Here is a 20,315-nt window from a genome sequence, read left to right as displayed (position 1 = left end):
ACAGTAAAAGGTCCAGACCATCTTGATTTCAACTTCCCAGGAAAAAGTCAGAGACGAGAATTGAATAAGAGAACTTGTTGCCCCGGAACGAATAACTTAGGATGTAGCTTCCTATCGTGCCACCTTTTCACCTTTTCCTTGTACATTTTGTTGTTCTCATACGCTTGGAGTCGAAATTCATCAAGTTCATTAAGCTGAAGCATTCGCTTCTTTCCAGCTGCATCTAAATCAAGGTTCAACTTTTTCAACGCCCAATAGGCCTTATGCTCAAGCTCCGCCGGTAAATGACATCCCTTACCATACACCAGTTGAAATGGGGACATACCAAGTGGAGTTTTGTATGCTGTTCTGTAAGCCCAAACAACTTCATTGAGCTTTAAAGACCAATCCTTCCTTGACGGACAAACAACCTTCTCTAGAATGCGCTTGATCTCTCTGTTAGACACTTCCGCTTGACCATTTGTTTGTGGATGATAGGCAGTAGCAACTCGATGATTCACATTATAATGCTGTATCATAGAAGTGAACTTACGGTTGCAGAAATATGACCCTTCATCACTTATGATTACTCGTGGCGTTCAAAACCTTGTGAAAATCTGCTTATGAAGAAAATTCAACACTGCCTTTGCATCATTTGTCGGTAGAGCTTTGACTTCTACCCATTTTGAGACATAATAGACTGCCAGCAATATGTACTGATTATTGCAGGACGAGACAAAAGGCCCCATGAAATCGATTCCCCAAACATCAAAGACCTCGACTTCAAGCATCACGTTTAACGACATCTCATCCTTTCTCGTCAAATTTCCCACTCTTTGGCAATGATCACACCTTAAAACAAACTGATGAGCATCCTTAAATAAAGTAGGCCAGAAAAAACCTGCTTGCAGGATACGAGCTACCATCTTCTCACCACCATAGTGTCCTCCATAAACTGTGGAGTGGCAGTCTCGTAATATCCCCTCCGTCTCACAGAATGGGATACATCTCCTGATGATCTGGTCAGCTCCCTGTCTAAACAAATACGGTTCATCCCACATATACCACTTCACCTCATGCAGAAACTTCTTCTTTTGAGCTGTGGTCAAATTAGGAGGCATTATATTACTGACAAGATAATTTTATAATATCTGCGAACCATGGCTCTTCCTCCTGTACTGCGAACAACTGCTCATCCGGAAAAGATTCGTTGATCAATGTCTTATCATGTGAAGTAGACTCGGGATTCTCCAATCTAGAGAGATGGTCAGCTACTTGATTCTCAGTACCTTTTCGATCCTTGATCTCTAACTCAAATTCCTGTAGTAAGAGCACCCAACGAATGAGTCTCCGCTTCGAATCCTTCTTGGAAACCAAATAGCGAATGGCCGCATGATCAGTGAATACTGTCACTTTTATCCCAAGCAGATAAGATCGAAATTTCTCGAAACCAAAGACTATAGCCAAGAGCACCTTCTCAGTAGTGGTGTAGTTCATTTGGGCCCCATTTAAGGTCTTGCTAGCATAGTAGACCACATGAAAGAGATCATTCTTGCGCTTCCCAAGAACTGCACCTACCGCATAATCACTTGCATCACACATCATCTCAAAAGGCTCTGTCCAATCCGGTGTTGTAATAACAGGTGCAGTGATCAAACTCTTCTTAAGAGTCTCGAATGCCGTCAAACATTCATCATCAAATTTGAAATGCACATCCTTCTTAAGCAAGTTGCACAGCGGCTTAGATATCTTCGAAAAGTCCTTGATGAAACGCCGATAAAAACCCGCATGACCAAGAAAACTACGGATTCCTTTCAGAGAAATAGGTGGTGGAAGATTTTCAATAACTCCCACCTTGGCTTTATCCACCTCAAGACCCTTGCTAGAGACCTTATGCCCAAGAATAATGCCTTCACGCACCATAAAATGACATTTTTCCCAATTGAGCACCAAATTAGTTTCCACACACCTTTTGAGCACGACACGAAGATTATTCAAACATTCATTATACGAATGTCCAAAGACGGAGAAGTCGTCCATGAACACCTCGACATTATTTCCAATCATGTCAGAGAATATAGACATCATACATCTCTGAGAAGTGGCTGGTGCGCCACATAATCCAAACCATCCAGAAGACAGTAATACTCATGACCAGCCAACCTGTCAAGCATCTGATCAATAAACGGAAGAGGGAAGTGATCCTTCCTCGTGGCCTTGTTCAACTTTCTGTAGTCCATGCATACTCTCCATCCTATGACTGTTCGAGTGGGGATGAGCTCGTTCTTCTCATTTGCTACCACAGTAATACCCCCTTTCTTAGGCACACATTGCACGGGGCTCACCCAAGAACTGTCAGAAATGGGATAAATGATTCCTGCATCCAGCCACTTCAGAATTTCTTTCTTCACCACCTCTTTCATGATAGGATTAAGTCTGCACTGTTGCTCAACAGTTGGCTTACTACCCTTCTCTAGCGGAATCTTATGCATGCAATATGAAGGGCTGATCCCCTTGATGTCTGCTATGGTCCATCCAATAGCCGATTTGAATTCTCTCAAAATCCTTAAGAGTTTGTCCTCCTCACTACCTGAAAGGTCAGATGCAATAATAACAAGTAGAGACCTTATGCCAAAGAATAATGCCTTCACGCAACATAAAATGACATTTTTCCCAATTGAGCACCAAATTAGTTTCCACACACCTTTTGAGCACGACACGAAGATTATTCAAACATTCATTATACGAATGTCCAAAGACGGAGAAGTCGTCCATGAACACCTCGACATTATTTCCAATCATGTCAGAGAATATAGCCATCATACATTTCTGAAAAGTGGCCGGTGCGCCAAATAACCCAAACGAAACTCTGCGAAATGCAAACGTGCCAAATGGACAAGTGAAGGTAGTCTTTTCTTGATCCTCTGGTGCAATACAAATTTGATTATACCCCGAGTAGCCATCCAGAAGACAGTAATACTCATGACCAGCCAACCTGTCAAGCATCTGATCAATAAACGGAAGAGGGAAGTGATCCTTCCTCGTGGCCTTGTTCAACTTTCGGTAGTCCATGCATAATCTCCATCCTGTGACTGTTCGAGTGGGGATGAGCTCGTTCTTCTCATTTGCTACCACAGTAATACCCCCTTTCTTAGGCACACATTGCACGGGTCTCACCCAAGAACTGTCAGAAATAGGATAAATGATTCCTGCATCCAGCCACTTCAGAATTTCTTTCTTCACCACCTCTTTCATGATAGGATTAAGTCTGCGCTGTTGCTCAACAGTTGGCTTACTACCCTCCTCTAGCAGAATCTTATGCATGTAATATGAAGGGCTGATCCCCTTGATGTCTACTATGGTCCATCCAATAGCCGATTTGAATTCTCTCAAAATCCTTAAGAGTTTATCCTCCTCACTACCTGAAAGGTCAGATGCAATAATAACAGGTAATATAGATGCATCACCTAAAAAAGCATACCTCAAGTGTTTAGGCAATGGCTTAAGCTCCAAGGTAGGTGCTTCCTCAATTGATGGTTTGAGCTTTCCTTCAGCATTCTTGAGGTCAGAAGTACCAAGAGATTCAAACGGCATGTCCAGCTTTCGCCTCGAGTATTAAGATATTGTAATTTCTCGTTGCCATCCTCATCATCACTGTCAAAATCCCCCACTAAGGCCTTTTCTAATGCATCAGACATCAGCATATGATCAAGTTCAGAAGTAACCGCAGAATCAATCAAATCCACTTTTAAGCACTCCTCATCTTCTGTAGGGAATTTCATTGCTTTGAATACATTGAAGGTCAGATCCTGATCCTGCACCCGCATAGTAAGTTCACCTTTCTGCACATCTATCAAGGTACGGCCAGTAGTCAAGAAAGGTCTTCCCAAGATTATGGGAATCTTCTTATCTTCCTCGAAATCCAGAATAACAAAGTCTGCAGGAAAAAAAGCTTATCCACCTTGACTAGCACATCCTCCACTATGCCCCTTGGGTAAGTAATAGAACGATCAGCCAATTGTAGAGACATGTAGGTGGGTTTTGGATCAGGCAAATCCAACTTTTTAAAGATCGACAACAGCATCAGATTGATGCTTGCTCCCAAATCACAAAGGCACTTGTCAAACGACAACTTGCCAATGGTGCAAGGAATGGTGAAGCTACCTGGATCTTTAAGCTTTGGAGGTAATTTTGCTGCAGCACTGCGCTGCATTCTTCCGTTAGAGAAACGGTCTCAAGGTCATCCAGTTTCACCTTCCTTGAAAGAATACTCTTCATAAACTTCGCGTAACTAGACATTTGCTCCAGTGCCTCAGCGAAAGGTATATTGATGTGAAGTTTCTTGAACACCTCCAGAAACTTACTGAACTGCTTATCTAGCTTTTGTTGTTGCAATCTCTTAGGGAAAGGTGGAGGAGGATATAACTGTTTCTCCCCTGTATTACCCTCAGGTAGAGTGTGTTCAACAGTAGTCTTCCTTGGTTCCACTGCTTTCTCCTTTTGCTTAGCTTCTTCATCTCCAACTTCAGCTTCTCCTTCTTTTGCCTTTTCAGCATCAACAACTTTCCCAGACCTTAAGGTAATAGCCTTGACTTGCTCTTTAGCTTCCTTCCTGCATGGCAGTTCCGTGTCACTAGGAAGTGTGCCAGGTTGATGATTGAGCACCGCATTGGCTATTTGACCGATTTGATTTTCTAAGGTCTTGATCGACACCGCCTGACTCTTGCACAACAACTTAAGTTCCTCAAAATCAGCACTAGTTGGTGCATCTGCACCTCCCTGTTGAGGATATGATTGCCTTTGAGCATACTGCTTTGGTTGCTGGAATCCAGATGGATTGAACTGTTTACTCACACCTTGTTGATATGGTGGCTGAGTAGCATTCTGATTATTACCCCAGCTGAAATTTGGATGATTTTTGTTGTTAGGATGATAAGTAGCTGGCACAGGCTGCTGTTGTCGCTGATAATTATTCACATACTGAACAGATTCGTTAACAAGAGAACACTGATCCGTAGCATGAGAACCTGCACAAAGCTCACAGACCATAGCTATTTGATTGACTCCATAGGTAGCTAGAGAATAGACCTTCATATACAGCGCTTGGAGCTGCGCTGCAATAGCGGTGGCTGCATCAACTTCCAGAATACCTGCTACCTTCCCAGGCATCATCCTTTGAGTTGGGTTTTGATGCTCATTTGCAGCCATAGTCTCAATAAGATTATAAGCCTCAGTATAGCTTTTGGCCCACAAGGCGCCTCCAGCTGCTGCATCAAGCATGGGCCGAGATTGAGCCCCTAAACCATTATAGAAACCAGTGATCACCATCCATTCGGGCATTCCATGATGTGGACACTTTCTCAACATTTCCTTGTAGCGCTCCCAAGCTTCGCACATAGATTCTGTAGGTTGCTGCGCAAACTGAGTAAGAGCACTCCTCATAGCAGCAGTCTTTGCCATTGGATAAAACTTCACCAGAAACTTTTGTGCAAGATCTTGCCAAGTAGTGATGGACCCAGCTGGTTCAGAATGTAACCAGTCCTTAGCTTTATCCCTCACTGAGAATAGGAAAAGCCTCAGCTTGATAGCCTCATCAGTCACACCATTATATTTAAAAGTACTGCAGATCTCGACAAAATTCCTTATCTACATGTTGGGGTCTTCAGTCGCAGCTCCTCCGAAAGAAACAGAGTTCTGCACCATCTGAATAGTGCCCGGCTTGATTTCAAAGTTATTGGCCTCAATAGCCGGGTGCATGATGCTAGACTGAATGTCATCAATTTTAGGCCGAGAAAAGTCCATAAAAGCTGGATCTGCCGGAACAATATGATCACCCATAATTACAGGCTCCTTTTGCTCACTTCCTGAATCCGAATCTTCGAAATCTATCTTCTCCGGAATATCAAGAACTTCGTCTGTCTCCTCAGCTGTATCTAAAGTCCTCTTGCCAGTACGAGAACGAGTTTGCATAAACGCTGGCAAAAGTACATGAAACACAACCGAAAACAATAAATAACACGTCTTAATCACTAGGTCCTAATGACCAATAATGGTAAGTACATAAACTAAACAAATACGCCGAGTCCCCGACAGCGGCGCCAAAAACTTGTTAGGGCGAAAACACGCGCTAATAATATACGCAAGTATACGCGTTCGCAAGTAATATAGAATACTTTCTAGTTCGTTCCCACAAATACTCAGACTAATTATGTTCAATTAAACTCACTCACCAATGTATGATTACTTCTCAATGTTAAGACAATAACACTTAGATTTGATTAACTAATTATTAACTACAATTAACTACTAAAATTAACCACTTAATTAACACTTCGAATTAACAATATTAAAACACTCATGAGATCACAACTTCATTACTACTTCCTTCAATAGTCATTGTTATTACCCTTAGCATGCAACAATGATGATATTAATCGAATAACACGAAACTGATAAAAGCCAACTTTCATTGTACTAATACCATTCTACCAAACATCCACAATTAAGATAGTAGTTGAATAGGCATTTATTATGTTGAGTTCCTGTATGTCTACAGAAATTGACAACATAATGATTTAAGAACAAGTTATTCCTTTTGATTACACAGGGCGAATAAAACGGTTAGAATTACCCACTAATCATGCAACATCGTACATGAACCTATGCTAGCATGGCAAGTTCTAAATCTCAAGATCCATCGTCGCTTTACAAGAGATTAACACCCTATCTTATATGTTCGCGACGCACATAAGACGAATACGCACAACCAATACTAGATATCATACAATCATCACACGCTAAGGTATTAAACAACTAACTAAAGAATTCCATAGTAAATTCGTTACGACCCCATGATCACGATTAACCCATGTTAGCACTCATCGTCATCATGGGTTCATATGAAAACATGATAAATAAACACAAAAGAATAATAACTAAACTAATTATATTAAACCAGAGTACGTCACAAGAGTAATAGGTTCAAAGCAAGAAAACTAGCATCCAACGTTATAACGAAATAAAGAATCACAAGAAAATATGCTTCCTCTTCGTTGCGGTGTGCTAAAACGGTCTTCTTCCTTATCTTCTTCGCTCCTTGATTAATGCAACGATCCAACACACGTGAAACGTCTCTGAAATCTACTTATATAGGAGTCCCATAAAACTCAGATTACACAGAAGTTGGAAGCCAAACAGAAATAGAAGTCTAAAATAAATATTTTGAATTCTTGACCCTGCGCGGCCGCTCAGCATAGCTGAGCGGGCGCTCAGACCCTTTCTAGAATTTTTATCTGTTTGCTCCGTTTCTTCGTTGTAATCTGCTCCTCTCTTCCCACTTGCAATGCTGAACACATGCCAAGGCTTAATATTGATGATTTCTCCCCCGAAATGCAACTAATACCCTGAAACGCACAAATACTAGAAAAAGGCATCAAATACACAAAATACTTGATTTCAAGTCACCAATTTAAGCTATTATAAGACGTTCTAAGTGGTATAAAATTCCACTTATCAGAAAGCTTGAAATGTTTGAGAATGGTGAAAATCGCATAGGACAACTGAGATCTCGAAAGTGTAAAGAGGGGTTGTGTCGAGGTGTCAGGGTATTTATAGGGTAGAGATGTGACTTATGGATAAGAGAAGAATGAACGGTTGAAAATAGCTTGTAGAGAAGTCACATGACCTATAGAGAACTCATGTCGAGATGTCACTTTCCTGACTCTTATCGAGAACTAGATAGTGACTTATCGAGATATTGTACAAATACCCAGTTTGTCCTTTTGCACTAAATTATTTTAATTTATATTGAAAAAATCAACATAAAATTAGAATTGATTTTATATCAAAAGTATTTTACTGAAATAATTTATTGAATTAAATTGTTTCAGTTATGAGTTATTGAGAAGTCTAAAATTTGAACTATAGAGAACTCCATGTCGATAAGTAAATCGAGATCTCTATAGGACTTATCGAGAATTCATAAAAAGAATTATCAATTAGTCCATCGAGAAGTCATGAAAAAGATTTATCGAGAACTTTATCAAAAAGTCAGAAAATGACTTCTAAGTCATTTAGACTTATCAATAACTGAATTCTCTACATACTTTTGATCTTTCTTAAATCTTTTATATATTAATTTCACATATGAGTGATGTGAACTAACATTTAGATAGTTTTTCTTAGAATTAGAAAAATTTCAAGTTAGATTTTATTTCTAAAGAATGAATTTACAGAGATTTTGAAATATTTATTGATCATATTAAAGTTAATTCCTAATTAAATCAAATTTATTTTGATTTATCAAGATTTAATCTGCTGCAACCTGTTAGGTGAGCTCTTGCCTTTAGGATGAAGAGTTTAACATACCAATTTCACTTATAAGTCTAGTGAAAGTTGCTTCATCCAAAGATTGGTGAAAATGTTAACTAACTATTTATCTGTTGGAACAAAAGCAAGCTCATTAGTATAATTAGCAACATGTTCTCTAATAAAATGGTACCTTACATCCATATGCTTAGTTCTAGAATGATTAACTGGATTAGAAATAATAGATATTGTACTAGTATTGTCACACATAATTGGAATATTTTGTAACAGTAGGCCATAATTCATTAGTTGATTCCTAATCTAAAGCACTTGAGAACAACAACTTCCAGCAGCTATATATTCTGCCTCAGCTGTGGAAGTTAATAAAAATTGATGTTTCTAACTATACCACGATACAAGTCTTTGACCAAGGAATTGACAGCTTCCACTTATACCTTTTTTGTCTACCCTGCATCCAGCAAAATATGATATACAAAAGTTTCAAAACCAGTTCCCTTAGGATACCACAATCCCAAGTTTGGTGTTCCCTTTAAATGTCTGAAAATCTTATTGACAGCCATTAAGTGTGATTCTTTAGGATTTGCTTGAAATCTAGCACACAGACATGTAGTAAACATGATTTCTGGTCTACTGGCAGTCAAATAAAGTAAATTCCAATTATTCCCATATATCTTGAGATGTCTACACTTTTTCCTTTCTTGTCTTTATCCAATTTGGTAGCTGTAGACATAGGGGTTGATGCAGGCAAGCAGACCACCATTCCAAATTAGCAGACCATCATTCTAAATTTCTTCAAAAGATCTTTGACATACTTGGTTTGACTGATGAAAATCCCATCACTTCTTTGGCTAACTTGAAGGCCAAGAAATTAACTTAGTTCTCCCATCATGCTCATATCATATTCAATTTGCATGAGTTTTGAGAATCTTTGACACAACTTTTCATTAGTAGAACCAAAGATGATATCAACCACATAAATTTGAACTAGAATGATGTCATCACCATGTTTCTTGTATAATAGATTTTGCCTCTAGTGAATCCATGTTTGAGTAGAAATTATGATAGTCTCATGCCATGATTTTCGTGCTTACTTCAATCCATAGAGAACCTTCAAAAGTTTGTAAACAAAGTCAGGAAATTCTGGATCTTCAAATCCAGGTGGCTGTTGCATATAGACTTCCTCTTCTAGTTCACCATTAAGGAATGCACTTTTCATATTTATTTGACACACATTGAAATTAGAATGTGAAGCAAATGCAAGGAAAATTCTTATTGCTTCAAGCCTTGCAACTGGAGCAAAAGTTTCATCATAATCAATTCATTCTTCTTGTGAGTAGCCTTTGGCAACTAGTCTTGATTTATTTCTTGTCACATTACCATTTTCATCCATTCTGTTCCTGTACACCCATTTTGGTCCAATGATGCTTTTGTTTCTTGGTATGGGAGCTAATTCCCAAACTTTATTTCTTTTAAACTGATTTAGCTCTTCTTACATAGCAGTTATCTAATCGGGATCAAGTAGAGCTTTTTCAGTTTTCTTCGGATCAATTTGAGAAAAAAAGCATGCATGCAAGCATTCATTTATAATGACTTATATCCCATTTTCTGGTGTGATGATTTTGATGACTAGATTTTTCCTCATTTTCTTGATTGTTGGCATGACTTGCAGAACTATCATCTCATTCCCCCCCTGAGTTTGTGCCACCAAATTCAGGTGTGTTTCTTTCTTGAGATGAATTCTCATTGTAAAAGTTCATTATTTACTTGTTTCTTCCTCCATTCTTATTTGTGTTGGATTCAGTTTCATCTTCAGAATCACTGTCTATATTCAGGTTTTCAAATATTAAAGTTTCGGCTTCATTTTCATCAAGGAATTCCAAGCTTAGATACTTATCATCATCAAATGTCACATATGTGCTCTCCATTATTTTCTTCTTCTCTAGCACATAGACTCTGTAGGAAGTCCTTTCCAAATATAATCCAAGAAAAATAGCTTCAAAGACTTTGGAGCCAAATTTTCCAACATATTCAGAGTTATCTTTTAGCTCAAAGCGCACACTTGCTTCCAAACACATGAAAATGCTTAACAACAGACTTTCTTTTTTACAAAATTGAGTAGGGTGACTTTCCAATGTTTTTGTTTAGTAAATATATGTTCAGAGTGTAACATGCTGTATTAACAGCTTCTTCCCAAAAACTGTTTGGCATCTTGGTATCTTGCAGCATTGTCCTTGCAGCTTCAATTAGAGTTCTATTTTTCCTTTCAACCGCACCATTTTGTTGAGGTGTACTTGCAGCTGAAAACTCTTGAACAATGCCTTTGTCTTTGTAAAATTCACTTAGAATTGCATTCCTGAATTCTGTACAATTATCATTCCTCAATATTTTGATAAAAATTGATCTTCAGCCTGCTTCTCAATTTTTTTTATGTGTTCAATGATGATATGTGGAGTTTTATCTTTTGAATGCATAAATTCCACCCAAGTGTACCTTAAGTAGTTATCCACCATTACCAAAGCATACTTCTTTCTGGATCTGGACATGCAATTTACAGGTCCAAACAAATCCATGTGGATAAATTATAGTTGAGCATTAATGGAATTTACGCCTTTGCTTTTGTGACTGAATCTCTTCATTTTGCCATTTTGACAAGCTTCACACACTTCATTGTGAGCAAATTCCAAGGATAGCATATCTCTCACCAATTCTCTTTTCACCAGAGTATTAATTTCTTTTCAGTTTAAGAGAGAGAGCTTCTTGTGCCAGAGTTTTCTTTGTTCACTAGATGCCTTGGTGTAGAAATAACATATCATGTCCTTGTTTCCTGAGTTCATGTCTGCAATAAACAAGCTTCCCTTCCTTACTCCTTTCAGAGCAACTTCAACAGTTTTGTTGCTTGTGATTGAGTAATCTTCTTTGTCAAAAATAACCTTGAAGTCTTTGTCTGTAAATTGATTGACACTAAGAAGATTCACTTCAAGACCTGCAACCAGTACTACATCTTCAATGACAACATTTCCATAAATGAACTTGCTATATCCCATTGTGAATCCCTTGTTATTGTCTCCAAAGGTCACCAAAGGGTCAACCATCTCCTCAAAATATGATAGAAGGGCTTTATCACTTGTCATATGTCTGGAACATCCACTGTCAATGATCCATATTACTCCATTCTTATTACTATGTACACAATGAGGTTTAAGTGTGTTTAGCTACCCAAGCTGTGTTGGGCACTTTTTTTTTGAAAGAGTTAGAAGAAGTAGAACTGGAACATTTAGAAGAAACATCATTCTTAGTTTGATCAACATTTTTTTCTTTGATCACATTTCTAAAGTTAACTTCTTTTAGATCATTTCTCAACTAATGACAACTGTCATAACTTTCATGTTGCATGGAATGCAATCAAACTTATCACAAAAAGAATAGGGGTCATTAGTTTGTGCCTTATTGTATTTACAAGCTCCATACTTGGCTCACTAAAAACCTTTTTACAAAGGTGATTTAGATGATTTGTTGAGCCACATCTTTGACACTACTTTCTGGGAGCATCTGCAATATAGCCATAATTATTGCTTTTGTTGACACCTATCTTCTCATTTTTGTTCTACTTTTTCTTTCAAGTGTTATCATTCTTGATCTCATTTGCTGGTGTCTTGACAGTTAGACTAACTGTAGGCTTCTTCTCACATTTAGTGTTTAGAATGAATTTTGCACCTTCTTTTTCTTTATTTTCATCTGCAATTTCTTTCTTGATGACAAGCTCCACTTCATTGAAGTTCACCTCACAAGATTTGAACAAGGGTGCATTCACCTTTTTTAGCACCATAGAAACATCTTGGTTCACACTTTCCTTTCCCTTGTCAACATCACTTTTCTTGTGAGAACCAAAAACCTCATAGTCCAAACCAATAGCTATATTAGCACATGGTTTGTTCTACTCATGATACTAACCAACCAATTGAGATGCATTTTTGAATAATTTGAGCTGCATTTCATTTTTCTCAACTTTTTCTCTCAACACAACTTCTATTTCCTCTATACATTTCAGCTTGTTCTTGAGGTATTCATTCTCTTGTCTAACTGCTTCTAGAATAATAAGCTGCAGTTCTAGTTCTTGCTTTTCAATCTCAAGTTTTTCATTTACTTTTGACAATATACTCACTTCCTCAGTAGCTTCCACCATGCTTGTATGAATGTGGAACATTTTTACACTCATCTTTTCAATAGTTTTGTTATATTGTGTAGCATTTAATTAAATGGTGGTTAGGATTGGTACCTCAAACTTAAATGCATATGACTCTCCTTGCTCCAATGCCATGGGAGCATAGTTTCCATATTCTTCACCATCATCTTCATCATCTGTATCATCCCAACTTTTATCTTCAGCAATATAAGCTTTTCCTTGTTATTTTCTCGAAAGTGCTTCATAATTACCTTCAAGCTCCAAATAAGCCTTATCCTTCTGCACCTTCTTGGGCTTCCTGCATCTGTGGCAAAGTGAACAAGTTCATCATAGTTGTAGCATCTTATCTTTGATCTGTCCACATATCCTGACTTGTAGGCACCTTTTCCAGTTGCATTTGTCTGAGTCTTTCCTTTCCAGCTGTTGTTGTAGGATGTTGGGCCATTATCCTTGAAATATCTAGGCTTCTTGACTTTGATATTTGAAAATTTTCTTGCTAGATAAGCCATAGACTGGTCCATTTCATCCAACTCATCAAGAGTATAGTACTCATCCTCTTCCAACTCAAAAATGACTTGTTTTTGAGGTTCCTTGTTTTTCTGCTCAACAGCTTGAACAACTTGAGTCTGGGATTTAATTTCATCTTCGGTCATTTTTTTGTCATTTGCTATCAAGGCACTTGATACATCCACAACATGCCCCTGACTCACTTTTAGTGACTTTTTGCATCATTTCCAGCTCCTAGGTTCTGAGAATGCCATACAAAACCTCCAAAGTTATTCTCCGAAGATCTCTTCCTTCTCTTATTGCAGAGGTCTTTTGTTTCAAGTGGTCAAAAAGAGTGCGCAAGAATTTAAGAATAACTTCTTTAGCTTCATAGTACTTGTCATGAAGCTGCAAATTATTTATCAGCTTGTTGAATCTCTCAAAGATCTCAGTAATGGCTTCTTTTGGTTTATCCATGAAACCCTCATATTGAGATACCAAAATCCTTTTCTGGTTAGATCTGACCTTTTCAATTCCTTCACACAAGATCTCTATATTTTCCCAGATTTACTTAGCTGACTCACAGTTGATAATGTTGTTGTATATCACATTATCACGATACTCAATGAGTATGAGTTGTAAGCCACTTTCAAGTGCAACCTTTTCCTTCTATGGTTCAGTGCAGGTAAATGGATCTTTAGCACCAAAGTGTGCATGAATGACCATATCACCTTCTATTGTTTCAGGCACCCTTATCATAGGAATAAAGGATCCGTGCTTAAGAATTTCAATATACATTGGATTGGCCATCCTGATGAACATCATCATCTTCTTCTTCCATAAGATGTAGTTTATTTTGTCAAATATATGAATCTTGATACCGCTAATCTTTCGTGCACTCATACTTCAGAGTTATAATCTGTTTACTTTCAGATTTTGCTCTGATACCACTTGGTATGTATGAAGTAAAACACAGATCGAAGGGGGTGAATCTGTTTTCTTGATTTTGAATTAAATGCGATAGTTTTTGGCTTATGGAACAAAACAGTTGTATGAATTGTAGTGATAAAATACTAGATGCAGACACAAAGGTAGATTATAAAAAACTCATTTGATTTGTATTAAATCAAATTTATCTTTCTACAAATCTGTATTTTTGAAAATAAGAACTCAGCTACTTCTCTTGAGTGAATTACAAAATTTTCTAGATCTGTTTGTTACAACTAAACTAAGGACCCGTGACATGCTTTATAGATCAACATGCACGGTTTTCATAACTTGCAGTAAAATAGATTAACACATTTTCTAAAGCTACTTTGTCTATTTCTATTTCTACTATTAGCATATCTGCGCAGAAATCTACCAGGTCTGTGACCCTCATTTATCCTGTTCATCTTGGCCCTTGATTTTGTATTCTTCAAATTGTATTCGTAGGCTTTCTAATTCAGTGATAAAATTGTTTGTTGACTGATAATCTTGGATCTTCAGGTTGTCTGTATTCTGATTTATGAAGTTGTTTGTTGAGATCTCATTTGTTGTGTACAGATGTCACATATAGATATGTAAAATGATTTATCGATATCTCAAGTTCTCTACATTGGCTTTTGACTTGTTGAGGCGTCCAGTTCTCTACAAGTAGAATGACTTATCGATATCTCCAGTTCTCTACATAAGCTTCTGGACTTGTCGATATCTCCAGTTCTCTTCATAAGGATTTGCCTTGTCGATATCTCTAGTTCTCTACATAAGGAATTGACTTGTCGATATCTCCGGTTCTCTACATGGACTTTATTTTTGACTTGTCGATATCTTTAATTGTAAGAACCGGAAAAAAATTACGACTATTTTATATTATATTAGATAAATTATTATGTATTTTATTACAATGTAAATTATGTTTGGCCAAAAATTTGACCTGTTGTGTGTTTTATATGTTCCGTACGACTTCGAATAGTTTTCGGCTATTTTATTATGTGTTAAATGTGTTTACAGGTAATAATATGTTACCGGGAAGAAATTATTCATAAATTTGGGGGATTTTTGACATACTTTTTACATTTATTCGATTAAAAATACTTCTTATTAATTATTAATTTTGGGCTAATAATTTTTATTAAATGATATAATTATGCCGTAAATAAATTTGGGGGTATTATTTTGTAATTATAAATAGATTTTAATTATTATTTATTTTTGTAAAAATCAGAAAAAATATATTAAAAATTCAGAAATTCTCTGAAATTAGGATTAGGGTTTCAATTCTAATTCGTAAGATCAAAGCATGATTTTGGATTGATATGAAAAGCAAAAGGAGTCCTGTTTGTAATCAAATTGAATCCCATGAAGAGCTCTATCAGATTATGGCATCAAAACGATTCACAGATTGGTAATTTTTCTATTCAATTTTTTAGGGTTTATATTGAAATTTGGGGGTTTTCGTTTCTGGGGGTTATTGAATGATTTTGATGTTACAAATAGATTCTACATGATGATTAGAGTCGATTCAAATTAATTTATAATGGTTTAGTTGTTGAAATGATTAAGTCAAATTACTGGTTTTTACAATTATTAATTTTCAATTTTTCGGATTATAGAGATTATGGTTGTTGTTCTTGATCATATGGTTCGACTGTGCATTTTACAAGCTTTAATTTCATATGTATATCATTGAGTTTGATATCGAATTGAAGAAGTCTAATTTTCGTCGGGGTTTTTCGCCGGAAAAACGCCATAGTCGTCGTTTATTGATGCTGATGTGTAGTTATTGTAAGGGTGATGATTTCTCTTCCAAATCGAGGCAAAACTGAACTGTAGAAGCCGTTTTCGGCTTCGTCAGAAACCGGCCAGAAATTTTGCAGGTAGATTCTGCATAATTTTCCGCCGGTTTTTGGTGTTCATGACTGACCCATTTAACCGCTTCCTAACCCGAAATTAAACCCGAGTTTGATCTATAAATCCCAAAAATCATTTCCTAAGATTTGTTTTTGCATATTTATTTTTAAAAATAAATAAAAATTCAGTTTTTAGTACTAAAAAATATTTTAATTCAAAATTTAATTTAGTTAATTATTTTAAATAATTAACTAAATTATTTTAAATCCATAAATTATTTTTTTATTATTTACAAAAATCTAAATTTGATTTAATTATTTATAATTTATTTTAATTAAATTTTTATGGATTTAATAATTGATGAATTCATTTAATCAATTAATTTTATTTAAAAATAGTTAAATAAAATGTAATTATTAATAATTAAGCCAAATAATATTCTAAAAATTATTTTGAGCTTTAAAATATATAAGGGTATTGAATATTCGATTAATATTATTATTAATTAATTTTTTCTTAATTTATTCGTAATAAATAGACCGTTTGTTCGTTTAATACGAAACAAACGTGTCTAGACTCGGAAAATTATCTACTTCTATTAGAAATACTTTCGAGACATAAAATATTTTGCATCAAAAGGTCATTCATTTTGTAAACGTCTCTGAGTCAATATTTATTGAAAAATCTTATTTCGACTCGATTTCAGTTTTAAATATACTGAGTTGAATGTTGTTACGAATTAAATCATGTGTTATATGAATTATGTGATACGTTCCTTCTTTGTTTACGTGCTATGTAAATTGTGTGTCCATGTGTCTCTTAACTTTTATATAATTAAATATGATCCTTATATATTATCATCGGGTGGGTGGACGATAAGGATGGACGTATGAATTAGACAATTATATATCATCATTTAATTAAAAATAGTATCATAATTATACATGAAACGGGTATATACAGAGATGAGGTAAACATAGAATGGTGATTGGCAAGTAAAAGACAAATATACCATAAATAAGTTATATAGCAGATGATTAAAGATCAGAGGGTTGATCAATTAAGGCAAATATTTCTTCCCTATTCTAAATTCAGAATGGTTAAATATTTTAAATTTTTGTTGAAATAAATCTTGATTATGTTGGTGTTCTTTATTCTTGTTCTTTCATTATTATTGATTGATCTCTTGAGCAAATACCTATTATTCTGGCTTATTTGCGAACCCTGAATCATGATATTTTAACCAAAATGGTTTATCATAAAAAATTTCTATGGATTGGATGGTTACCAAAAGGGTCAGGGATGGACTAGACCCTATTATTTATTAGGCCAAAGTGTGCTAGGGTACCCGATATGATAGTAGGTCTATGCGGATGGGCATAGATCCATACTATATTCCGACTGATCGGCGGAGTATAGTACATATGTTGGTTATAGTGTCCAATCTAATTTATTGTTGATCTCCATTAACGACATTCTTTCTTTAAAAGTTTCATGATTACAAAACCAAACAAATAACTGATTGAGGAGATGAATCAATGAATTGTTCGTTGTCCTTTTTCAGAGAAATATGATCTATGATTGAAGGATAATAAGAGCTGATGTTTTATTCGCTCCATTATTTAAATGAATAAAGATGTTTATAAAACCATTCAATAATTGTTTCCAGTGGTTTCTTTTGATACTGGTACTTGGAAACCAAATTATGGTACTTGCTGGGCATTTTTGGCTCACTCTTGCTTTATTATTTTCTTATTCTTTCAGTATCAACTGAGGATAAAAGTAGATAGCTCACAATAGGCAGCGCAATGGAGAGATCCCAGCTTTAGGGATTTGGATAGGTCAGAGTGGATAAGACAAGGATGTTGGTAAAGAGGTAATAAAGTTTAAATTAGTTGTTATAAAATTTAGATGTTCAGATTCTTGTTTCATACCATAACTTGTAATCGATCCAAAACTGAGGGTCATCTGTATATGTATCTTAATATACAGGTTTATATTGTTCAAAATGGTTTAAGGACACCCAATCCTGACCCCGGATTTGGGGGCTATCACATCAGTTTTCTACATGCAGATTGACTTGTCGATATCTCTTGGGACTTCTCTAGAAGTCATTTTAGACTTCTTGACATACTTCTCTACATTTCTTGATCTGTGGCTTGTCGATATCTGACTTAAACCATTTTTCGTAGAACAACATTATTCAACTTCAAGCTTCTATACTTCTCTCCGAGGCATGATCAGGATTGCTCTTCTTCTAGATTTTATTTCTTAGCTTGATGGCTGTTCATAGAAAAATCCTCCAATCTAATCTACTTAGCATTTTTACAGACTCAAGAAATATAATTACAGAATATATTTAGATTATCATACAACTTATCCTTAGGGTTATCAAGATGACTTAGTCTTATTATGTACATGCATGTATTACACAACAAGCAGCTACAACTGATCCAATCCCACAAGAACTTACACCTCATAGTGGTGTAACAGATATGATATATGCTGAACCTATTGTTACCAAATCTATACAAGAATGGCATGATGCAGCCATGGCTAAAATTACAGATGAGGTCTCCAAGGTGAAAGCATTCTGCAAATCCATTGAGTCTCATTCTAAGAAGAACAAAGTTGGTATGCATCTTGGCCAAACACATGACTCTGATTCGGATTATGAGAAGAGAAGTCCATAAGAACCTAGATCTCAAAGTGATCTTGTAGATTCAAAATCTCCAGCCAGACAAGAACCACTACCTCAAAGTGGCAGTACATGATTAACTCCTGCTACAGTTGTCTTAGCACTGGATACTGAAGGAAAAGTACATCCTACACCAAAATCAAGTGAAATTCTTTCAGTTCCTCCATTTGATGCACTAACTCTACAAGAAGCTGATCTTTCAACCACACAAGGTATAAGTACTCACTCTTCTATATCGGCATTTAATTTCAATACTAATAGTATCTTGTCAGCATTTACTGTTCATTTAAATCTTGATGGTATGATCATGTCTAGTCCTCCAAAAGAGGGTACCCTATTCATGTGACCATAAACATCTCTTCTCAGCCACCACTTATTTCTGCAGGACAAACTTTTCTGAATCTTTCATGTGAGATTGAGGGAAAAGATCTAGAGATAATAGAAATAAAGAGAGGCAGGATTCTTACCTGGCAAAAGGAGAGGTAAATGAGAGTCAGGATTTAGCATATCCTTGTGAGGAAACTCTAACTCTTAAAAATCATGAGATGAGTGCATTGAGAAGTAATGAGATTACTTTGAAAGAATATAGAGATCTAAGTGGTTCATTTCTTTCTCTTGCAGGTGCTCATAGTCCAAAATAAACCGTTGCTGATGCACAACCTATAGTCCCTTAGTTAAACTTTGATGCACTAAGTGTTGATATTTTCCCTCCAAGTCTAAGTACTGATACTTTCTTACAGTCCACTCAAGTTTCTCATTCACACACATCTACAATCCTTGTTGTTGGTATTACCGAAGCTGTAAAACAGTCAATTCCTTCATCACCTCAGCTTTCAACTAGGACCAAAATATTAGAGGTAAATATTGATGTTCCAGTTCCCATGGCCAATATCCATGAAGATGTTGAATTGAACTTAAATACTGATGCCATGGAAGTTTCAGAGGCTGTTGGTTCTCAAACTGCTCCTTTGACAAATCTGAACTCTGATGCTGAAGATGAAGTGGCACAGATGCTCAAGGAACCAATAGCTGATGATGAAGCTGAAAGTGATGAAAATGAGTCTAATGATGGGGATGATATTGATGTCTCTAAAAATAACGTGGCACTAGATCATGATGAAGATTTAGATGAAATCATCTTTCCTAAAGACATGCCGGACATAGAAAGGAAATTGAAGATGGCTGAATTGGATAAATCTAATACTAAAAAGTACTTGGATGAGGAATGGGTATTAAAATGGATAGATCCAAATTACCTAATCACTGTTAATCATGCTTCTCTTTACTAGGAGACTGCTGAGAGACAGATCACAAATCCTGATGTGCTCACCTATCTAAAGGCTTCAGCTACGGTCAAATCCATTCATTCTAATCAAGAAAAGGCTAACTCTCAAATGGATAAACTCATGGATGTCTTCCATGAGGTTAAATTCAAGTCAGAGCATGATCTCCAAAATCAACTGAAGCATATCATTTCCAGATAAGAAAGATTAGATGCCAATCAGGCGAAGCTGGGAGCAACTCAAGCTAAGATATATGGAAAATTGGATGAGTTACAATAATCTATGAAGCTCATTGTCTCTCTTCTACATGGTGATGATGCCAAAAAGGGGAAGATAATTTCTAAATCTAAACGCAAAGAGCTTTAGTTAAAAGATGATGATAGAAATGATGCTCAAGATGGAAGAAATAAGGGTGGAAAATTGCTTGCGAGGTATAAGAAGGAGAAATTGATGGCTCTAGTGGTACTACTAAGTCCATTATCCAAAGAAGAGGTGGAGGTGGAAGAAGTGGTGGAGTTGGAAGGAA

The 20,315-nt window shown here is 36.3% G+C and overlaps 1 non-coding gene across 1 annotated transcript; it reads left to right on the top strand.

Annotated features, from left to right (window-relative positions):
* The first annotated feature begins 5,317 nt into the window (after nt 1–5,317).
* On the top strand, nt 5,318–5,424 carry LOC141681325 (small nucleolar RNA R71). Its single transcript, XR_012558766.1, has one exon. It is a non-coding gene; the product is annotated as a small nucleolar RNA R71 (small nucleolar RNA).
* Nucleotides 5,425–20,315: the final 14,891 nt, after the last annotated feature.

Source organism: Apium graveolens, chromosome 8 (assembly GCF_009905375.1).
Source record: "Apium graveolens cultivar Ventura chromosome 8, ASM990537v1, whole genome shotgun sequence".
In the NCBI taxonomy this organism is placed as follows: domain Eukaryota; kingdom Viridiplantae; phylum Streptophyta; class Magnoliopsida; order Apiales; family Apiaceae; genus Apium; species Apium graveolens.
The sequence above is the reverse complement of the archived record's forward strand: the minus strand, read 5'-3'. Positions and strand labels throughout refer to the sequence as shown.